Here is a 21058-nt window from a genome sequence, read left to right on the forward strand (position 1 = left end):
ATTGCAAATCTTACTTTGTTGGGTGCTAGATATATATGTATTCCTATAAATAATATTGAGCTTTCTGCTGGGGAGCAATCAAGTTACTTGGAAATAGTTTTAATCCTTTTGCATCTTGCCTTTAGGCAAGACAAGAGACTTTAGTCTCAGGCTAATTTTGGCTCACTCATGAAGAAATATACTTCTGAGTCCTCTACCTGTTGCCCAAAAAATTACAGGGCTTTTCTTTTCTGTCTAGTGGAAATACAAAATATCTACAGCCTTGTGTGAGCTCTGAGAATCAATCCTTCTAATCTAAAAGGGTGGTTCTTTCCCTGGCCCCACGTAGTTACCCCACATGTGTATAAGTATACGATCGGTACTCGGCTGAAGACTCAAAGGGTATCCTCTTCTGATCACCAGAGCTCTTCTTCTGTACAGTTTCCTCCTCTCTGTCATTTGTCTCTCTGCACTCTAGCTGCTTTGGGCTCCCTGGCCTCTCAAATCCATCTCCTAAATTCAGGGAGAACACCCACTGCCACGTGGCTTTCCTTTCACTGTGCTGTTGCCTAGAAATTCACTCCAGCAGCAAGCTGGAAAAATTATAGGGTTTGCCTCCTTTTATTCTCTTTTCTCAGGGATCACTGTCCTGTGCTGATTTATATCCAGTGTTAGAATTTTGTTTTTTATGTTTTGTTCATTTTCTTAGTTGATTCAGGTAGAACATAAATCTGGTCTCTGTTTCTCCATCTTGGTCCGAGACAGAATCCAAATTCTACTCACCTATCTATCTTCCCCAGTGTGAATTTTTAGTACATTACAGTGTAAGTGGCTATGAGCAATGACTGGAAAAGAGACGGAGGGGTGGTGGAAGACAGGAAAGAGAGAGAGATCAGTCTCCTGGGGTATCTTATGCACATATCCCTTAGTACTGCCAGAAGAATGGCCCTGAGCTGGTGATACTCTCAGCGCAGGCTTTGCTCTCAAGATATCTGGAACCAGAAGGAAACTAAAGCAACAGTTCAGCCAGGATCCAGATAAAAAACTGATTAGGTCAAAGTGATAAGCCAAACACCCCAGCTGCTTAGACAGGAGGTCTTTTGGAATTAGCAGTAAAGGACTTTAAAAATTATTATAAATATATTAAATAAAATAGGGGAAATGATGAACAAAATGAATGAAAAGATGGAGAAATCAACAGAGAAATGGAATCCCTTGAAAAGGACATAATGAGAGGTCTAAAATCTTCAAAAAGTATCTGAAAGGGAGCATTCGCTGGATGGGGTAAACTGTGGCAGTAGAAATAGGTGAACTAGAAAAGAAGTCAATAAAAACAATCTTAACTGAAAGACAAAGAAAAACTTTTTTGAAAAAAAAGCAGAATAATGAATGAGAGACATATGGGAAATATTAAATTGCTTTATATAGGTATAATTGTAGTTTCACAAAGGAAGGAGAGAGAATGTAGCAAAAGAAATATTTAAATGGATAATATATGAGAACTTCCCAAAATTGTTGAAACAAATCAATCCAAAATAAACCATATCCAGGAATATCATATTTAAATAGCAGAAAACCAAAAATAGAAGAAAACCTTAAAAGTAGAGAGAAAAAAATATGTTTCATTCCAGGAAAAATAAGAATTACAACTGAAATTGTGGAATACAGAAGTTAAGGAACCAATGCATTTAATGGTCTATTGAAAAAGTATATATCCTATCAACATAGAATTCTATATCTAATGATAATATCCATCAAATTGAAAGCAAATAAAAACAATAAATGGCTAGGACTTTATTAACAGCAGACCCATACTACCAGAAATACTAAAGGAAATTATTTGCTGGGAGGAAATAAATTTAAATGAAACACTAACCTGGAAGAACAAATGAAGAGCACTAAAAAGTAAGTATAAACTACTGTGGTGTTGTTTTTTTTTTAATTTTTAAAGGCTTGACTTAAAACAACAAAGATGTCTGCATAGTACTGACTTAAAAGTTATACGGAAATAAATACATGACAATAGTACAAAATATGTGAGGGTGGTAAATGGAATTATTCTTATATTGTTCAAGAAATGGTAAAATACTAATTCAAACTAGATTGTGATACAGTTAGGGTGAACATTGATCACAATCTCTAAAACAACCAATTAAAAAATACAAACCAAAAACTCAGTGGAGGGGCCTTCATTTACATTCAAGATGGTATAATCTTATTCCTCCCTAGTCTTTCCACTTACAAATAAAACTCCTTGACATACATTTAAAAATTAGCATAGGAAGATGCTGAAAGGTAGAAAAAAGAAAGAGGACTGGCTAGGGACTGACTTGAGTTCCTTGTGTTCTCCTTTGCTTCCCACATATCCCAGATTGGGCAATGGAGAAGCCTGCAGTGCAGAACAGCCAACAGGCACAGATAAAATGGACCCCAAGGAAAGCCTGTTCCCTCTATCCAAAGTACCAGGAACAGGGTTACCTAGCACAACAGGATACCTTTTTTACAATACCCATCCTACCCCAGCTAAGCACAACAGAAAAATTGTGCTATCACTGAGGCCAAGTGAGGAGTTGAACTTCTACTTCTTGCCCAACTGAAGTAATTTACACTCTGATTTCCCCACCAGGGTTGTGCTGATCCACTAATAAGTTGGGCTTTCACCTTCACCTGACAGCAGCGAAGCAGAATGAGGCAGTGCTAGTTAGTTCACTCCACCTCTGTTAGTGGGGTTCCCCACTCAGCAGAAACAAGGCAGAATGAGGCTTTGGAAGGAAGAGATAGTCAGCTGTCTCCTCTTTCCATCCTAGGTATCAGCAGGATCCAGTAGGAGCTGAACTTCCACGCCTACCCAATAGCAGTGGGGCAGAACAAGGCATTGCTAGATGGAGCTAGTTCACCCTCAACTTCCCCTCCCAGTATCCCCAAATAATGCCAAGTAAAGATGAGTACTTCTTCAGAGGCAGATATAATTGTTTTCCATTAAGTACCAGACATTGTCCTGGATTTATTTTCATATACTGTTTTTATTTGATCTTTGTATAACCATGTGGTGTTTTCATCATTCTTGTTTTATAGAAGAGGAAATTATACTCAGATATTTAAGAAATTTCCTAACATCACTCAGCTTATGTAGAAAAAGCAAATTGATATTTTACACTCCTTAACCCAAGTTTACTGTTCTTTCCCCTATACCACAGCTCTGACCAACTATAGGAAAACATAACCCAACTGTTTTAGAGATATTTACCCTAAATTTCTCCCTGGAAAATATCATCCACACCTAGGACTCAATTTCCATCTCCGTGTAAAGCCTTCCAAATCTACATCTTTTGCCCTGATTTCTCCCCCAGATTTAACTAATTTGTGTCTTCACCTGGATATCTGACCATCAACCCACAGACAACTGGTCAACCAATTTACACCCTTATCTGTGACATCATCATCCTTAAGTATCTCCTCTCATCTAATCAATGGTGTCATTAGAGGTCTTTAATTGGAACTGATTGGATCATCTTTGATGACTGCTTGTTTATACTTGAGAGGTTCTCAAGCCCAATCCTACTCTCCTGTATCTCCCATATGCATCCTATCTTCTTCATTCCACTGACCTATTTTTAAGCCCTCATTGTTTTTTTGTGGGCACTGTTACAATGGTCCTCTAATTCATCTCTCCCATTTTCAACCTATCCTCCATACTATCAAAAGACCAGTCTTTCTAACTTAAACCTTTGACCTGATCATATCACCAGAGTGTGAGAAATCTTCACTGGATTTCCATTTTCTACAGAATAAAGCCCCAACACTTGTGCCTATCTTGCAAGACTTGACAATCTGGCCTCAACCAGCCATTCCACTTTTATCTCTTCAATGAATGCTGGTCAGTATTCCAAAAGGATCTCTCCCTTTCCTTGCCTTTGTGAATTTGCTTACAAAATTTTTTCACTCACTTCTCAGCCTATTAAAATCCTAAAAATATTTTAAGATCAACTTAAAGGTCCCTTATCTGTGAAAACTCTCCTGAAGCAATTAGTCACAATCACACTGTCCTCCCCTACCCCCACCCAACATCTGTCTCTCTTTCCTGAGAGACCGTACCTTTTAGAGTTCCATCACAATGTTTAATGCCCTGTTCTAGTTTGCTAATGCTGCCAGGATGCAAAACATCAGAAATGGATTGGCTTTTATAAAGGGTGTTTATTTGGTTAAACAGTTACAGTCTTAAGGCCATAAAGTGTCCAAGGTAACACATCAACAATCACATACCTTCACTGGAGGATGGCCAGTGGCATCCAGAAAACCTCTGTTAGCTGGGAAGGCACATGGCTGGTGTCTGTTCCAAAGTTTTGGTTTCAAAATGGCTTTCTCCCAGGATGTTCCTCTCTAGGCTTCAGCTCCTCAAAAATGTCACTCTTAGTTGCTCTTGGGGCATTTGTCCTCTCTTAGCTTCTCCAAAGCAAAAGTCTGCTTTCAAAGGCCATCTCCAGAATGTCTCTGTAAACTGAAGCTCCACTCTCAGTTCCAGTGAGTTCTTCAAAGTGTCCCTCTTGGCTGTAGCTCCTCTTCAAAATATCACTCTCAGCTGCACTGAGTTCCTTCTATTTGCCAGATCATTTATATGGCTCCAGTGATTTAATTTAGACCCACCCTGAATGGGTGGGGTAACACCTCCATGGAAATTATCCTATCAGAGTCATCACCTAGAGTTGGGTGGGTCACATCTCCATGGAAACACTCAAAGGATTCCAATCTAATCAGCATTAAAACGTCTGCCCCACAAGATTGCATCAAAGAACATGGCTTTTTCTGGGGGACATAATACATTCAAACTGGCACATACCCTTTTCTATAACCCTGGAATCAGTGAACAATATGTAGAAAACTTTTATAAAATAAATTTTGAATGTATGAGTGAAAGAACAGAAAGGTGTTCCCAAATAGAACTTGTACATTTTCCAGGTTAAACAAAGGAGCTACCTATCATATCTCTTCCTGACATTTGAAACAGTCAATCCCTTGACTTAAGCTTAAATTCAAAAGAGGAAAGGAAAAGCCATCCTCTTAGCCCTTGCTCTTCAGCTAACAGCCTTCTCTCCTAATCTTGTTTCTTTACTGTCTCTCATTGTTAGGGGATGCACTTGGATATCTGTGGAAATATGTAATCTGCATTACTCTCTTTGGTTAATGGTACTTGGCCTCCAATAATGACACATAATTGGAAATTTCAAATTGAACTTATATTTATTTATAAATGATATTTCCCTCCCAAATTCCTCTTAAGTATATTCATGAAACATGGGACACTTCAGAATTACAAGCAATTGCTAAAGAATAGAAGATAATTCATTAAAATGAAAGTACCCTCAACTTATAAATTAATATATAACTATGGGAGAGTAAATGGCAGAGTATGTCAAAGATTTATGGACTTACTGAGAAGATAAAAAATCAAGACCAAGATTCTTTTACCAACTTGAATTCCTCCTTCTCCCTTTCAAATAAACATATCAGGAGCAGCTTAAAAAAATATGGCACTGAATAATCACACTAGAGGTTGCCACCTTAATGTATCTCTCTAATGTCTCTAATTGGACCAAGGTATATTTGCCAGATATCTTATAAGCTACAGCCTCATTTTTCTCCTTCAAACAAAGCACACAAATGAACACTCTTTGATAATAAAAAATATAGGAACAACTGTTTCCTGTTTTTGAATTTTTGTCCTTATTTGATTGTTAATTCCAGCCTCAGGAGGTAGGTATAAATAGAAATTGTGAGGCTTAGACACCCTACCTCTCACTCATAGGTCAGATTTGCCCTGCCCTTATGCAGGCAGTGAAGTCGAATCTCTGAATGAAGGTAAATGAGTGAACATGCTTAGTTGGACTCAGTAATTGTTTTAAACCCAATCACTGTGTTAGTTTTTACTCATATATGCTTTCCTTCCTCCTTCACATTTGAATGAGGATCATTCTTCTTTCCTATTACCTCTATACTCTTACTCTTCTTTTAATCTTCAAACAGCCATATCAGTAATCCACTGAGCCCAACCTACCCACCTGCCTTGATGAGGTTATCACCCTTTAGATGGACTAGTTCAATCTTTGGTATGATTTTTTTTTTCACATGCCCTAAGGTTAAGCCCAGTACAACTTCTGTATCTTTCCCCAAAGGGCAAGCCTCAGCCTGGGCCACAGCCATAACCACAATTCCATTAACTCTGATGACAACCGCATAATAAAGGGCAAATAAGATTCACAAAGCCACCTCACATTTACTCAACTGGCCCAGAGGGATACACAAACACTATAAAAGTTGTCGAGGGCACCTCTTACAATTTTTATATTGTGGTTGGTATAAGATATATTCATATATTTCAATATTTTATACAATTTAGTGGGTTTTGAGTATTGTAAATTCTATAATATAGAGATCAAGTCTTTTCTTTTTTAAGGGCCAGTGAGTCTATTTATTCCCTTGGATTTAGGGAATTAGGCCACTGGGAAAAACAAAATAGGGCTTTCTATTTTTAGTTTCTATTCTAAACTACCAAAGGCTATTGGTAGTTTCACTAGAAACCCTGTAACTCCTTTGGGTTTATGAAATATTGTCAGCAGTCTAAAATCAACAACATACACTAAACTCTCTGATTGTTTTTTCCCTGATTGGCACTCCTCTATCACACTTCTATTCAAGAGTATATTTGTGCACACCTTTTACAATTATACATAGACATTCACATCATGCCCACAAATGTAAAACAGAGCCACACATTTATAGAATTTGTAGACTAATTCCACTAAATTTGGCTAAGCTGAAAGAGATTAATCATAAATTATCTCAAAACTCTGTTATAGCTATTACATTTGTATATTACATGTGTAAAAGGTTGAATACTCAGCAGTAGACTACCAATGTTTAAAGTGAATTTTATAGTCTTTATAACACAAAACAAAATAAAATGTAATGTCTCATCATGAAACCTTCTTTTATAAAAGTTTCGTATGTATTTATGTAAGATATCTTTATGTTATCCAAGAGTTTCAGTGGTCAGTTAAGGAAGAGACTTAGGAAATCACACATCTCATTTAAAATGAGTGGCTCCCCCCATCACTCCAGTGTTTTAATGTACATTGACCACTTTACATCCCTTTGATCAATGTTTATCAATATTGTTTGCTACAACGGTTAAGTGAGCACAAAGAGGATTTCTAAACAGCAGTTTTTTCACAGCTGTTTTTACCTCTTTATTCCTTAGACTGTAGATGATTGGATTCAACACTGGGGTCAAAACTACGTAGAGTAAAGCCATAAATTTATCTATTTCCTGTGAATCTGCAGCTGAGGGCTTCAAGTACCTGGAAAGGAGAGCTGTGACATAGACCAAAACCACTACAGTCAGGTGGGCTGTGAATGTTGAAAAGGCTTTGCTTCTTCCAACTGCTGAGCTGATTCTCAGGATGTTGGAGAGGATGAAGGCATAGGAGACACAGATGAGGAGCATTGGCATGGGAAGGAGAAGTATGCTAATCACCAGCATAAGAAACTCTACAATGGAGGTGTCTAAACAAACCAGTTTGAAGACAGCCAGAATTTCACAGGTGAAATGATTGATGATGTTATTATCACAAAGAGAAAGCTGTAGCACATACACTGATTCCACTAAGGCAACGAGGCAGACTGTCCCCCAGCAGCCAGCTGCCATCTGCACACAGACCCTCCTGTTCATGATGATGCAGCATCTAAGGGTGTTGCAGATGGCCATGTACCAGTCATAGGCCATCACGGACAGGAGCACACACTCCATGGAGCCCAGAGCAAGAGAGAAGTATGTCTGAGCAGCACATGCTGAGAATGAGATGGTGTTTTTCCTTGAAACAAAGTTTGCCAGCATTGGAGTGAGAGCAGAAGAGGTGTGACAGATGTCCAAAAAGGAGAGGTTACTGAGGAAGAAGTACATGGCTACATGCAGGTGAGAATCCAGAATGCTGCTGGAGACCAGAAAAATATTACCCAGCAAGGTGATCAAATACATTAGCAAGCACAGCACAAATATGATGATCTCAACTCTGGGATGGGGGTAAATCCCAGGAAAATAAAACTTGAAATGATTGTCCAATTTGTCTGGCCCATTTTATTCTTTCATGTTCATCTGTAACAGTGAATAGAAGTGTATACTGTATATGTTAATTGATTTAAACTCTACCAACTTTCAAATAATTTTTAGGGGCACTTCAACAGGGTCATTGTCCTGTCAATACCATAGAAACATCAGGTTAACTTGTCATTCATCAATCCAACATTTACTAAAAACACTATAAGGCACCCAGTATATCTTGAGGTGAATTACACAGTCTGCCCTCAAGTAACTCACAGTCAAATAGAGGACACAATCAAGTAAAAAGCAATTACAATATCATGATATAAGTGTGTATTAGGCTGCTAGGCAAACATGGAGTAAGACTCCTAGCTCTGTGTTGGGGGAAGCTGCTCAATGAGAGTTTCTGAGACTTTAGTGTAGTTGAAAGATGCACTGGACCAGTTTCAGGTTATGGAACAGGGGAGGTGAGCTGGACAAACAGTTTTTGTAAAAGTTGCAATGAATGAATTCTTGAATGGCTCTGGACCTAACAGTTGGTGGAGCAGGTGAAGTTTGGGGCCAGATTGTCAATATTTGGATTTTATTCTAAAATCCAATTGGGGAGGACCTGAGGAAGATGGCAGACTGGTGAGCTGTATGTTTTAGTTACTCCTCCAGGAAAGTAGGTAAAAAGCCAGGAACTGCGTGGACTGGACACCACAGAGCAATCTGTCTTTGGGCATACTTCATACAACACTCATGAAAACGTGGAACTGCTGAGATCAGCGAAATCTGTAAGTTTTTGCGGCCAGGGGACCCGCGCCCCTCCCTGCCAGGCTCAGTCCCGGGGGAGGAGGGGCTGTCAGCTCCAGGAAGGAGAAGGGAGAATTGCAGTGGCTGCTCTCATCGGAAACTCATTCTACTGATTCAAACTCCAACCATAGATAGACTGAGGCCAGACACCAGAGACTCTGAGAGCAGCCAGCCCAGCAGAGAGGAGACGGGCATAGAAGGAAAACAACACGAGAAGCTCCAAAGTAAAAGCAGAGGATTTTTGGAGTTCTGGTGAACACAGAAAGGGGAAGGGCGGAGATCAGGCCTTGAGGCGCATATGCAAATCCCGAAGCAAGGCTGATCTCTCTGCCCAGGGCACCTTTCCTTAATGGCCCTGGTTGCTTTGTCTATTAGCATTTCAATAACCCATTAGATCTCTGAGGAGGGCCGTTTTTTTTTTTTTTTTTTTTTTTTTTTTTTTAAATCCTTTTTGCTTTTTCTAAAACAATTACTCTAAGAAGCTCAATACAGAAAGCTTCAAAGAATTGAAATTTGGGCACGTCAAGTCAAGAGCAGAAATAAGAGAGCTCTGAGACAAAAGGCAATAATCCAGTGGCTGAGAAAATTCACTAAACAACACAACTTCCCAAGAAAAGGGGGGTGTCCGCTCACAGCCACCATCCTGGTGGACAGGAAACACTCCTGCCCATCGCCAGCCCCATAGCCCAGAGCTGCCCCAGACAACCCAGTGTGACGGAAGTGCTTCAAATAACAGGCACACACCACAAAACTGGGCGTGGACATTAGCCTTCCCTGCAACCTCAGCTGAATGTCCCAGAGCTGGGAAGGGGGAGCAGTGTGAATTAACAGAGCCCCATTCAGCCATCATTTGAGCAGACTGGGAGCCTCCCAACACAGCCCAGCAGCCCAGAACTGCCCTGGGGGGACGGCAGTCACCTGTGACATAGCACAGTCATCCCTCAACAGAGGACCCGGGGTGCACAGCCTGGAAGAGGGGCCCACTTGCAAGTCTCAGGAGCCATACGCCAATACCAAAGACTTGTGGGTCAGTGGCAGAGACAAACTGTGGCAGGACTGAACTGAAGGATTAGACTATTGCAGCAGCTTTAAAACTCTAGGATCATCAGGGAGATTTGATTGTTAGGGCCACCCCCCCTCCCCGACTGCCCAGAAACACGCCCCACATACAGGGCAGGCAACACCAACTACACACGCAAGCTTGGGACACCAATTGGGCCCCACAAGACTCACTCCCCCACTCACCAAAAAGGCTAAGCAGGGGAGATCTGGCTTGTGGAGAACAGGTGGCTCGTGGACGCCACCTGCTGGTTAGTTAGAGAAAGTGTACTCCACGAAGCTGTAGATCTGATAAATTAGAGATAAGGACTTCAACTGGTCTACAAACCCTAAAAGAACCCTATCAAGGACAGCAAATGCCACGAGGCCAAAAACAACAGAAAATTATAAAGCATATGAAAAAACCAGACGATATGGATAACCCAAGCCCAAGCACCCAAATCAAAAGACCAGAAGAGACACACCTAGAGCAGCTACTCAAAGAACTAAAGATGAACAATGAGACCCTAGTACGGGATATGAAGGAAATCAAGAAGACCCTAGAAGAGCATAAAGAAGACATTGCAAGACTAAATAAAAAAATGGATGATCTTATGGAAATTAAAGAAACTGTTGACCAAATTAAAAGATTCTGGACACTCATAGTACAAGACTAGAGGAAGTTGAACAACGAATCAGTGACCTGGAAGATGACAGAATGGAAAATGAAAGCATAAAAGAAAGAATGGGGAAAAAAATTGAAAAACTCGAAATGGACCTCAGGGATATGATAGATAATATGAAGCGTCCGAATATAAGACTCATTGGTGTCCCAGAAGGGGAAGAAAAGGGTAAAGGTCTAGGAAGAGTATTCAAAGAAATTGTTGGGGAAAACTTCCCAAATCTTCTAAACAACATAAATACACAAATCATAAATGCTCAGCGAACTCCAAATAGAATAAATCCAAAAAAACCCACTCCGAGACATATACTGATCACACTGTCAAACATAGAAGAGAAGGAGCAAGTTCTGAAAGCAGCAAGAGAAAAGCAATTCACCACATACAAAGGAAACAGCATAAGACTAAGTAGTGACTACTCAGCAGCCACCATGGAGGCGAGAAGGCAATGGCACGATATATTTAAAATTCTGAGAGAGAGGAATTTCCAGCCAAGAATACTTTATCCAGCAAAGCTCTCCTTCAAATTTGAGGGAGAGCTTAAATTTTTCACAGACAAAGAAATGCTGAGAGAATTTGCTAACAAGAGACCTGCCCTACTGGAGATACTAAAGGGAGCCCTACAAACAGAGAAACAAAGACAGGACAGAGAGACTTGGAGAAAGGTTCAGTACTAAAGAGATTCGGTATGGGTACAATAAAGGATATTAATAGAGAGAGGGAAAAATATGGCAAACATAATCCAAAGGATAAGATGGCCGATTCAAGAAATGCCTTCACGGTTTTAACGTTGAATGTAAATGGATTAAACTCCCCAATTAAAAGATATAGATTCGCAGAATGGATCAAAAAAAATGAACCATCAATATGTTGCATACAAGAGACTCATCTTAGACACAGGGACACAAAGAAATTGAAAGTGAAAGGATGGAAAAAAACATTTCATGCAAGCTACAGCCAAAAGAAAGCAGGTGTAGCAATATTAATCTCAGATAAAATAGACTTCAAATGCAGGGATGTTTTGAGAGACAAAGAAGGCCACTACATACTAATAAAAGGGGCAATTCAGCAAGAAGAAATAACAATCGTAAATGTCTATGCACCCAATCAAGGTGCCACAAAATACATGAGAGAAACATTGGCAAAACTAAAGGAAGCAATTGATGTTTCCACAATAATTGTGGGAGACTTCAACACATCACTCTCTCCTATAGATAGATCAACCAGACAGAAGACCAATAAGGAAATTGAAAACCTAAACAATCTGATAAATGAATTAGATTTAACAGACATCTACAGGACATTACATCCCAAATCACCAGGATACACATACTTTTCTAGTGCCCACGGAACTTTCTCCAGAATAGATCATATGCTGGGACATAAAACAAGCCTCAATAAATTTAAAAAGATTGAAATTATTCAAAGCACATTCTCTGACCACAATGGAATACAATTAGAAGTCAATAACCATCAGAGACTTAGAAAATTCACAAATACCTGGAGGTTAAACAACACACTCCTAAACAATCAGTGGGTTTAAAGAAGAAATAGCAAGAGAAATTGCTAAATATATAGAGACGAATGAAAATGAGAACACAACATACCAAAACCTATGGGATGCAGCAAAAGCAGTGCTAAGGGGGAAATTTATAGCACTAAACGCATATATTAAAAAGGAAGAAAGAGCCAAAATCAAAGAACTAATGGATCAACTGAAGAAGCTAGAAAATGAACAGCAAACCAATCCTAAACCAAGTAGAAGAAAAGAAATAACAAGGATTAAAGCAGAAATAAATGACATAGAGAACAAAAAAACAATAGAAAGGATAAATATCACCAAAAGTTGGTTCTTTGAGAAGATCAACAAGATTGACAAGCCCCTAGCTAGACTGACAAAATCAAAAAGAGAGAAGACCCATATAAACAAAATAATGAATGAAAAAGGTGACATAACTGCAGATCCTGAAGAAATTAAAAAAATTATAAGAGGATATTATGAACAACTGTATGGCAACAAACTGGATAATGTAGAAGAAATGGACAATTTCCTGGAAACATATGAACAACCTAGACTGACCAGAGAAGAAATAGAAGACCTCAACCAACCCATCACAAGCAAAGAGATCCAATCAGTCATCAAAAATCTTCCCACAAATAAATGCCCAGGGCCAGATGGCTTCACAGGGGAATTCTACCAAACTTTCCAGAAAGAACTGACACCAATCTTACTCAAACTCTTTCAAAACATTGAAAAAAATGGAACACTACCTAACTCATTTTATGAAGCTAACATCAATCTAATACCAAAACCAGGCAAAGATGCTACAAAAAAGGAAAACTACCGGCCAATCTCCCTAATGAATATAGATGCAAAAATCCTCAACAAAATACTTGCAAATCGAATCCAAAGACACATTAAAAAAATCATACACCATGACCAAGTGGGGTTCATTCCAGGCATGCAAGGATGGTTCAACATCAGAAAAACAATCAATGTATTACAACACATTAAAAACTCGAAAGGGAAAAATCAATTGATCATCTCAATAGATGCTGAAAAAGCATTTGACAAAATCCAACATCCCTTTTTGATAAAAACACTTCAAAAGGTAGGAATTGAAGGAAACTTCCTCAACATGATAAAGAGCATATATGAAAAACCCACAGCCAGCATAGTACTCAATGGTGAGAGACTGAAAGCCTTCCCTCTAAGATCAGGAACAAGACAAGGATGCCCGCTGTCACCACTGTTATTCAACATTGTGCTGGAAGTGCTAGCCAGGGCAATCCGGCAAGACAAAGAAATAAAAGGCATCCAAATTGGAAAAGAAGAAGTAAAACTGTCATTGTTTGCAGATGATATGATCTTATATCTAGAAAACCCTGAGAAATCAACGATACACCTACTAGAGCTAATAAACAAATTTAGCAAAGTAGCGGGATACAAGATTAATGCACATAAGTCAGTAATGTTTCTATATGCTAGAAATGAACAAACTGAAGAGACACTCAAGAAAAGATACCATTTTCAATAGCAACTAAAAAAATCAAGTACCTAGGAATCAACTTAACCAAAGATGTAAAAGACCTATACAAAGAAAACTACATAACTCTACTAAAAGAAATAGAAGGGGACCTTAAAAGATGGAAAAATATTCCATGTTCATGGATAGGAAGGCTAAATGTCATTAAGATGTCAATTCTACCCAAACTCATCTACAGATTCAATGCAATCCCAATCAAAATGCCAACAACCTACTTTGCAGACTTGGAAAAGCTAGTTATCAAATTTATTTGGAAAGGGAAGATGCCTCGAATTGCTAAAGACACTCTAAAAAAGAAAAACGAAGTGGGAGGACTTACACTCCCTGACTTTGAAGCTTATTATAAAGCCACAGTTGCCAAGACAGCATGGTACTGGCACAAAGATAGACATATAGATCAATGGAATCGAATTGAGAATTCAGAGATAGACCCTCAGATCTATGGCCGACTGATCTTTGATAAGGCCCCCAAAGTCACCGAACTGAGCCATAATGGTCTTTTCAACAAATGGGGCTGGGAGAGTTGGATATCCATATCCAAAAGAATGAAAGAGGACCCCTACCTCACCCCCTACACAAAAATTAACTCAAAATGGACCAAAGATCTCAATATAAAAGAAAGTACCATAAAACTCCTAGAAGATAATGTAGGAAAACATCTTCAAGACCTTGTATTAGGAGGACACTTCCTAGACTTTACACCCAAAGCACAAGCAACAAAAGAGAAAATAGATAAATGGGAACTCCTCAAGCTTAGAAGTTTCTGCACCTCAAAGGAATTTCTCAAAAAGGTAAAGAGGCAGCCAACTCAATGGGAAAAAATTTTTGGAAACCATGTATCTGACAAAAGACTGATATCTTGCATATACAAAGAAATCCTACAACTCAATGACAATAGTACAGACAGCCCAATTATAAAATGGGCAAAAGATATGAAAAGACAGTTCTCTGAAGAGGAAATACAAATGACCAAGAAACACATGAAAAAATGTTCAGCTTCACTAGCTATTAGAGAGATGCAAATTAAGACCACAATGAGATACCATCTAACACCGGTTAGAATGGCTGCCATTAAACAAACAGGAAACTACAAATGCTGGAGGGGATGTGGAGAAATTGGAACTCTTATTCATTGTTGGTGGGACTGTATAATGGTTCAGCCACTCTGGAAGTCAGTCTGGCAGTTCCTTAGAAAACTAGATATAGAGCTACCATTCGATCCAGCGATTGCACTCCTCGGTATATACCCGGAAGATCGGAAAGCAGTGACACGAACAGATATCTGCACGCCAATGTTCATAGCAGCATTATTCACAATTGCCAAGAGATGGAAACAACCCAAATGTCCTTCAACAGATGAGTGGATAAATAAAATGTGGTATATACACACGATGGAATACTACGCGGCAGTAAGAAGGAACGATCTGGTGAAACATATGACAACATGGATGAACCTTGAAGACATAATGCTGAGCGAAATAAGCCAGGCACAAAAAGAGAAATATTATATGCTACCACTAATGTGAACTTTGAAAAATGTAAAACAAATGGTTTATAATGTAGAATGTAGGGGAACTAGCAGTAGAGAGCAATTAAGGAAGGGGGGAACAATAATCCAGGAAGAACAGATAAGCTATTTAACGTTCTGGGGATGCCCAGAAATGACTATGGTCTGTTAATTTCTGATGGTTGTAGTAGGAACAAGTTCACTGAAATGTTGCTATATTATGTAACTTTCTTGGGGTAAAGTAGGAACATGTTGGAAGTTAAGCAGTTATCTTAGGTTAGTTGTCTTTTTCTTACTCCCTTGCTATGGTCTCTTTGAAATGCTCTTTTATTGTATGTTTGTTTTCTTTTTAACTTTTTTTTTCATACAGGTGATTTGAAAAAAGAAGGGAAAGTTAAAAAAAAAAAAAAAAAAAAAGAAAAAAGACAAACAAGGGGAAAAAAAAAAAAAAAAAGATGTAGTGCCCCCTTGAGGAGCCTGTGGAGAATGCAGGGGTATTCGCCTACCCCACCTCCATGGTTGCTAACATGACCACAGACATAGGGGACTGGTGGTTTGATGGGTTGAGCCCTCTACCATAAGTTTTACCCTTGGGAAGACGGTTGCTGCAAAGGAGAGGCTAGGCCTCCCTGTATTTGTGCCTAAGAGTCTCCTCCTGAATGCCTCTTTGTTGCTCAGATGTGGCCCTCTCTCTCTGGCTAAGCCAACTTGAAAGGAGAAATCACTGCCCTCCCCCCTACGTGGGATCAGACACCCAGGGAAGTGAATCTCCCTGGCAACGTGGAATATGACTCCCAGGGAGGAATGTAGACCCGGCACCGTGGGACGGAGAACATCTTCTTGACCAAAAGGGGGATGTGAAAGGAAATGAAATAAGCTTCAGTGGCAGAGAGATTCCAAAAGGAGCCGAGAGGTCACTCTGGTGGGCACTCTTATGCACACTTTAGACAACCCTTTTTAGGTTCTAAAGAATTGGGGTAGCTGGTGGTGGATACCTGAAACTATCAAACTACAACCCAGAACCCATGAATCTCGAAGACAGTTGTATAAAAATGTAGCTTATGAGGGGTGACAATGGGATTGGGAAAGCCATAAGGACCAAACACCACTTTGTCTAGTTTATGGATGGATGTGTAGAAAAGTAGGGGAAGGAAACAAACAGACAAAGGTACCCAGTGTTCTTTTTTACTTCAATTGCTCTTTTTCACTCTAATTATTATTCTTGTTATTTTTGTGTGTGTGCTAATGAAGGTGTCAGGGATTGATTTAGGTGATGAATGTACAACTATGTAATGGTACTGTAAACAATCGAAAGTACAATTTGTTTTGTATGACTGCGTGGTATGTGAATATATCTCAATAAAATGATGATTTAAAAAAAAAAATGTAAACTTAACAGATCATCCTACAAAAAATAAAAAAAAAAAAAAAAAAAAAAAAAAAAGTTGCAATGAATGAGGATTTGCTTGCAATTCATAAAGCTGATAGCTATTTAAAATGGCAGATGTATATGCTTCACACTAAGGACTATTAGGAGATAAGGCTAGGAAACTAGGCAAAGTCAATTTCTGTCCTCAAGAAGGTATTTTGAATATGGAAACATCTTGAGGCCATTGTTTTCTTAGGAAGGAAATCATTTTCACCCTTCAGTATTTTATTATTTGAATGATATTAATAGCAACATATCTCACAACTGATCATATATGGAGAGGTGCTTAAATACCACTGTCCTACGAGACAGAGTTCAAATGAAGCTTCACATACAGACGTCTCATGTTCTCATTGTTGCCTACTTCTCCCGCTCCATCTCTCCACACTCCACCCCCAAATAAACATTATGCTCCAAAATAGCAACTAACTTGTGGTTTCTCATACCCACCATGCCATTTTACATTTCTACGTCTTTAATATACAGTTTGCTTACCTGGAATGCCTTTCCTACCCACTTCCAATCTTGTCTTTCTTGAATATTTTCATCTAATTGTCAAAACTCCATGCCACAGTTTTAATTAGGGCTTCACTCTTTGTACATACATATATTACTCAAGTATTTCACACTGAACTATACAAATATGTGCACAGTCCCATCTCTTCCACCACTGGGCTATGAGCTTCTCAAGAGCTTGTTCTAGCAGTCATAGCAATGTAACAATTTGCATTTGACACTTTTAGCAATAGGTTGCTTCCACACATGGTAAGGTTCTGATACATGTTAAATTGAATAAAATATTACTACAGTTCTCTGTATCAACATTAAAACCTTGTCATTCACATCTGCTGTCTCAAATGTGACTTTAAGAAGCTAGTTGAATTAAGAAACAAAGCTAATGGGCTCTTAGCCTTAAATATTTAATGCAGAGTCACAGAGGGAGAACATAATGGCCACTTGTGCTCTCAGAAGAGGTGAAAGTGCTTCCCAAATGAGCACCTTCTATGGGGAATAAGAGCACTTTCCCCAGAATTTAAGATTTATGCTCTAAATCTGACCAGGCTATTCATTGTTAGGCAATGTTAGGCAAATCACTCCACTTCTTTGAATCTTGGCTTTCTAATCTTTACCATGAAGATAATAATTCCTGTCTCATGTAGATCTCAGAGATCTAGATTAATTTGCTTTAAAATTTCCCTCAACTACCCCACAATTCCATGGCCTCTCCAAGATTTCAGAGAATCACAAAGGACCTATGATTTCATGGTCTCCCTGCTTTTCGGGAGCTTAATTCCACATATTCTATTCCAGTACTGGTTCACATTGACTGAGATATAATAAGCACCATCCAGACATGGGAAGGGAGTTAAAAAACAAAACAAAACACCTAAGCACCTTCTTACCCCAGTGGAATTGCAATCCCTAGTCCATGAGTGAATATGAAGAGCTTTACTGACTATTGCCAGAGAGAGAGGAGTGTTAGACATTTCTGGTCTCCTAAGTCCATTCTTGTCAGCAAACACCACCATTTCCACTGAGGGCTTTTCTACTGGCCCTCTCACACACAGCTCTGTTTTCTTGCTTTGGCTCTGGCTTCTCCTTCACCCTCTCCTTTCTCTCCCATCTCTGCCAGTCTCCTGTTCTCCCTTTCAGAGGAAAAAACAATAATGTCTTCTCCTTTGCTCATGCAGAGGAGTTACCACCCATTCCCTCACCCTTGCCTTACCTCCTTGCCAAAGACTTACCTCTCGTGAGAAAATTTATCTAGATATTTTCCTTCTTCTAAAATGATGCTTGATTCCAAGATAAGTTGCTAAGGTAAGTAAATATTTTCCAGCACATTCTCCTCTTTCTTTTCTAGAATGTCAGAACCAAATGGACTCAGAAAACTTCAAATCCAAATCTCACATTTTAAAGTTGAGAGGTGCTCGAAGGTGTTTAATGACTAGCCTGAGGTAAAGAAGCAAATCTGCATCATGAAGCCAAACATTCTATCCCATGTTCAATACTTGTTTCTCCAAGTCAGTATTTCTTCCCATCAACAGGGCCCATTAATAAGTTTGTACACCTGAAAATGCAGGAGGGGAGAATAACTTCTGCTCCCATTTACCTCAGCACATGTGATGAGCATCTTCTTTTTGGATTATTCTATACTTCAATGAGTAAAGTTGATCTTCAGCTGTGAATCTGGTGCAGCACTCAAAGGAGAAAAGAATCTGAATTTTGTAATTATGATGACACTACATTAAAACTATGTCAAGATCAGTTGTGTGGAGGCATTTTTATTCAAAAGATTGCAATGGAAAGGGATCTGAACAGTCTTAGTTTGCAAAAGAATCAACCCAAATCTTGCCAGATTCACAGTCTCAATATACATAGCTCCCATTAATTAAAAATGAAAAAATAAGTTTCAAGAGATCACACCATGGCATATATTCTACCAAAATTGCCATCTATGTTCTGCTCCAAGAAACTTTCAAAGGGTTGTCCATAGAACTAAGACTACTGTTTAAGTCTCCTGTTGCTTTAGGGAATTTTCAACTCCCTTGACAATTTACTGTTGTGATTCTGACACATAAAGAAATTAGGAAACTCTCCAGTTCTCCAGGATATGATTCCACAAAGTTCTATTAACTAATTGGGAACAAAAAGAACAACAAAACCTAGGCAAAAATTTTAAAACATGTCAAATCATTTGGGCCAGTAAAAGGCTAACTCTTGAGCAGAACCAGAGGAGACTATTTTGCCATTCCACTCCTTCTGCAGATTGTACTTCAATTACAGGGAAAACAGTACAATTAATTGATGTGTCAGACATGCCTTTCTATATGGTCTCTCCAACTGTCTCAGTGATCTGAGTAACAGAAGTTATAAAATCCTTATTGAGCTTTTAAGTGACCTTGAAGTAAAGAGAAAGAGCATTGATCAATCAAATCATTTATTACTATCAAATACCCGTTTTATAGACTAAGTGCCTGAGACAGTATTTGTGATTATTAAGAACATTTTATCAAAGTAAATATAATCTTGACCCCAAGGAGTAGAGTAGTAGAATGATTACTGGACTTGCAATAAACCAGACCTGGATTGAGCCCTAGCTCTGCTACTGATTGGCCAAGTGATCTTATTCAGTTGGGGTTTAATAATTGTATTAATGACCCCAATTTGTCATCATTTGTTGGGTCTTTCCACTCTGACTCTGGCCCAAGGAATGTCACTTGCTTTCATCACTGGAGTGTTAGCAAACATAACGCAAGCAGAGACTTGAGAGGTACTTGCACAATAAAGTGTCCTTTCTCTTGCATTTCTGGTATGGTCATGAGAAAATGCCCAGTCTAGTCAACTGGACCATGAAAGGCACCTGAAGCTGGACGAAGTGGCCCAGAGCTCTAGCCAAGGCCATCCTAAGTCAGCCAGTATTGGATCCCCAAAATAGTGGGTGATTAATTGAACCAACTCACAGCTGATGTGAGATGCAAAGTTAACCCATTGGTGATCCTGTGGCTCCAGCCTAGTTCAGACTAGTGATAAATGTTTATCATTGTATGCTACTGAGATTTTTTTTTAATAGTAAAGCATTTTTTTTTATTAGAGAAGTTTTGGATTTACAGAAAAATCATACATCAAATACAGGGTTCACATATATCATCCTACTATTAATACCTTGCATTAGTGGGGTATCTTCATTACAATTGATGAAAGTATATTTTTATAATTGTGCTAGCAATTATTGTCCATGATTTAACTTAGGGTTCACTGTCTGTGTTGTGCAGATCCATGGATATATTTTTTAGTTTTTTTTCTAGTAACATATATACACCCTACATTTTTCTTTTAACCACATTCAAATGCATAATTCAGTGCTGTTAACTATGTTCCCAATGTTTTGTTACCATCACCTTCAGCCATTACCAAAACCTGTCAATCATCCCAAACAGAGACTGTACATTTTAAGCCTTTACTTCCTGTTCCTTACCCTCATCCTGGCCTCTGGTAACCTACATTCTAGAGTGTCTCTATGAGTTTGCTTATTCTATTTACTTCATATCAGCAAGATTATACAGTATTTGTCCTTAATAAAGCAATTTTGATGGACTTTTCTCTCTGGATCTTAAAGGATGCTGTTTCTACACTTGAAATTATACAGAACTTCAACTTGGTTATTCAGATTAATAATTAGGTATTCAAATTATATACCATTCCTTGATCATAATACACTTTGAAGAGGCACATATTTGGTGAAGGCTCACAATTTTTAAAAATCATTTCTAAAAAAAATTTCCAGTAGTTATCACCACAATTCCAAAGACAACAAAGACTATTGACTCAGCATCTCAGGGAAGAGAATTGAAGCAGATGCGTGTTGAGTGTCACAACGGGGCCCCCAGCTGGAGTCGGAGGGTCTTCACTGCCTTCTTGTGGGAGTTCCTTGGTCTACCAATAAAGGTTGGTCTTTTGGCTGCCAAAATGAAGAATGTTCTTTGGGAA

The 21058-nt window shown here is 38.8% G+C and overlaps 1 pseudogene; it reads right to left on the reverse strand.

The window, feature by feature from the left end:
• Positions 1–7132: 7132 nt before the first annotated feature.
• On the reverse strand, positions 7133–8109 carry LOC119545358 (annotated as a pseudogene).
• Between the last annotated feature and the right edge of the window lie 12949 nt (positions 8110–21058).

This window comes from Choloepus didactylus, chromosome 10, assembly GCF_015220235.1.
Source record: "Choloepus didactylus isolate mChoDid1 chromosome 10, mChoDid1.pri, whole genome shotgun sequence".
Taxonomy (NCBI): domain Eukaryota; kingdom Metazoa; phylum Chordata; class Mammalia; order Pilosa; family Megalonychidae; genus Choloepus; species Choloepus didactylus.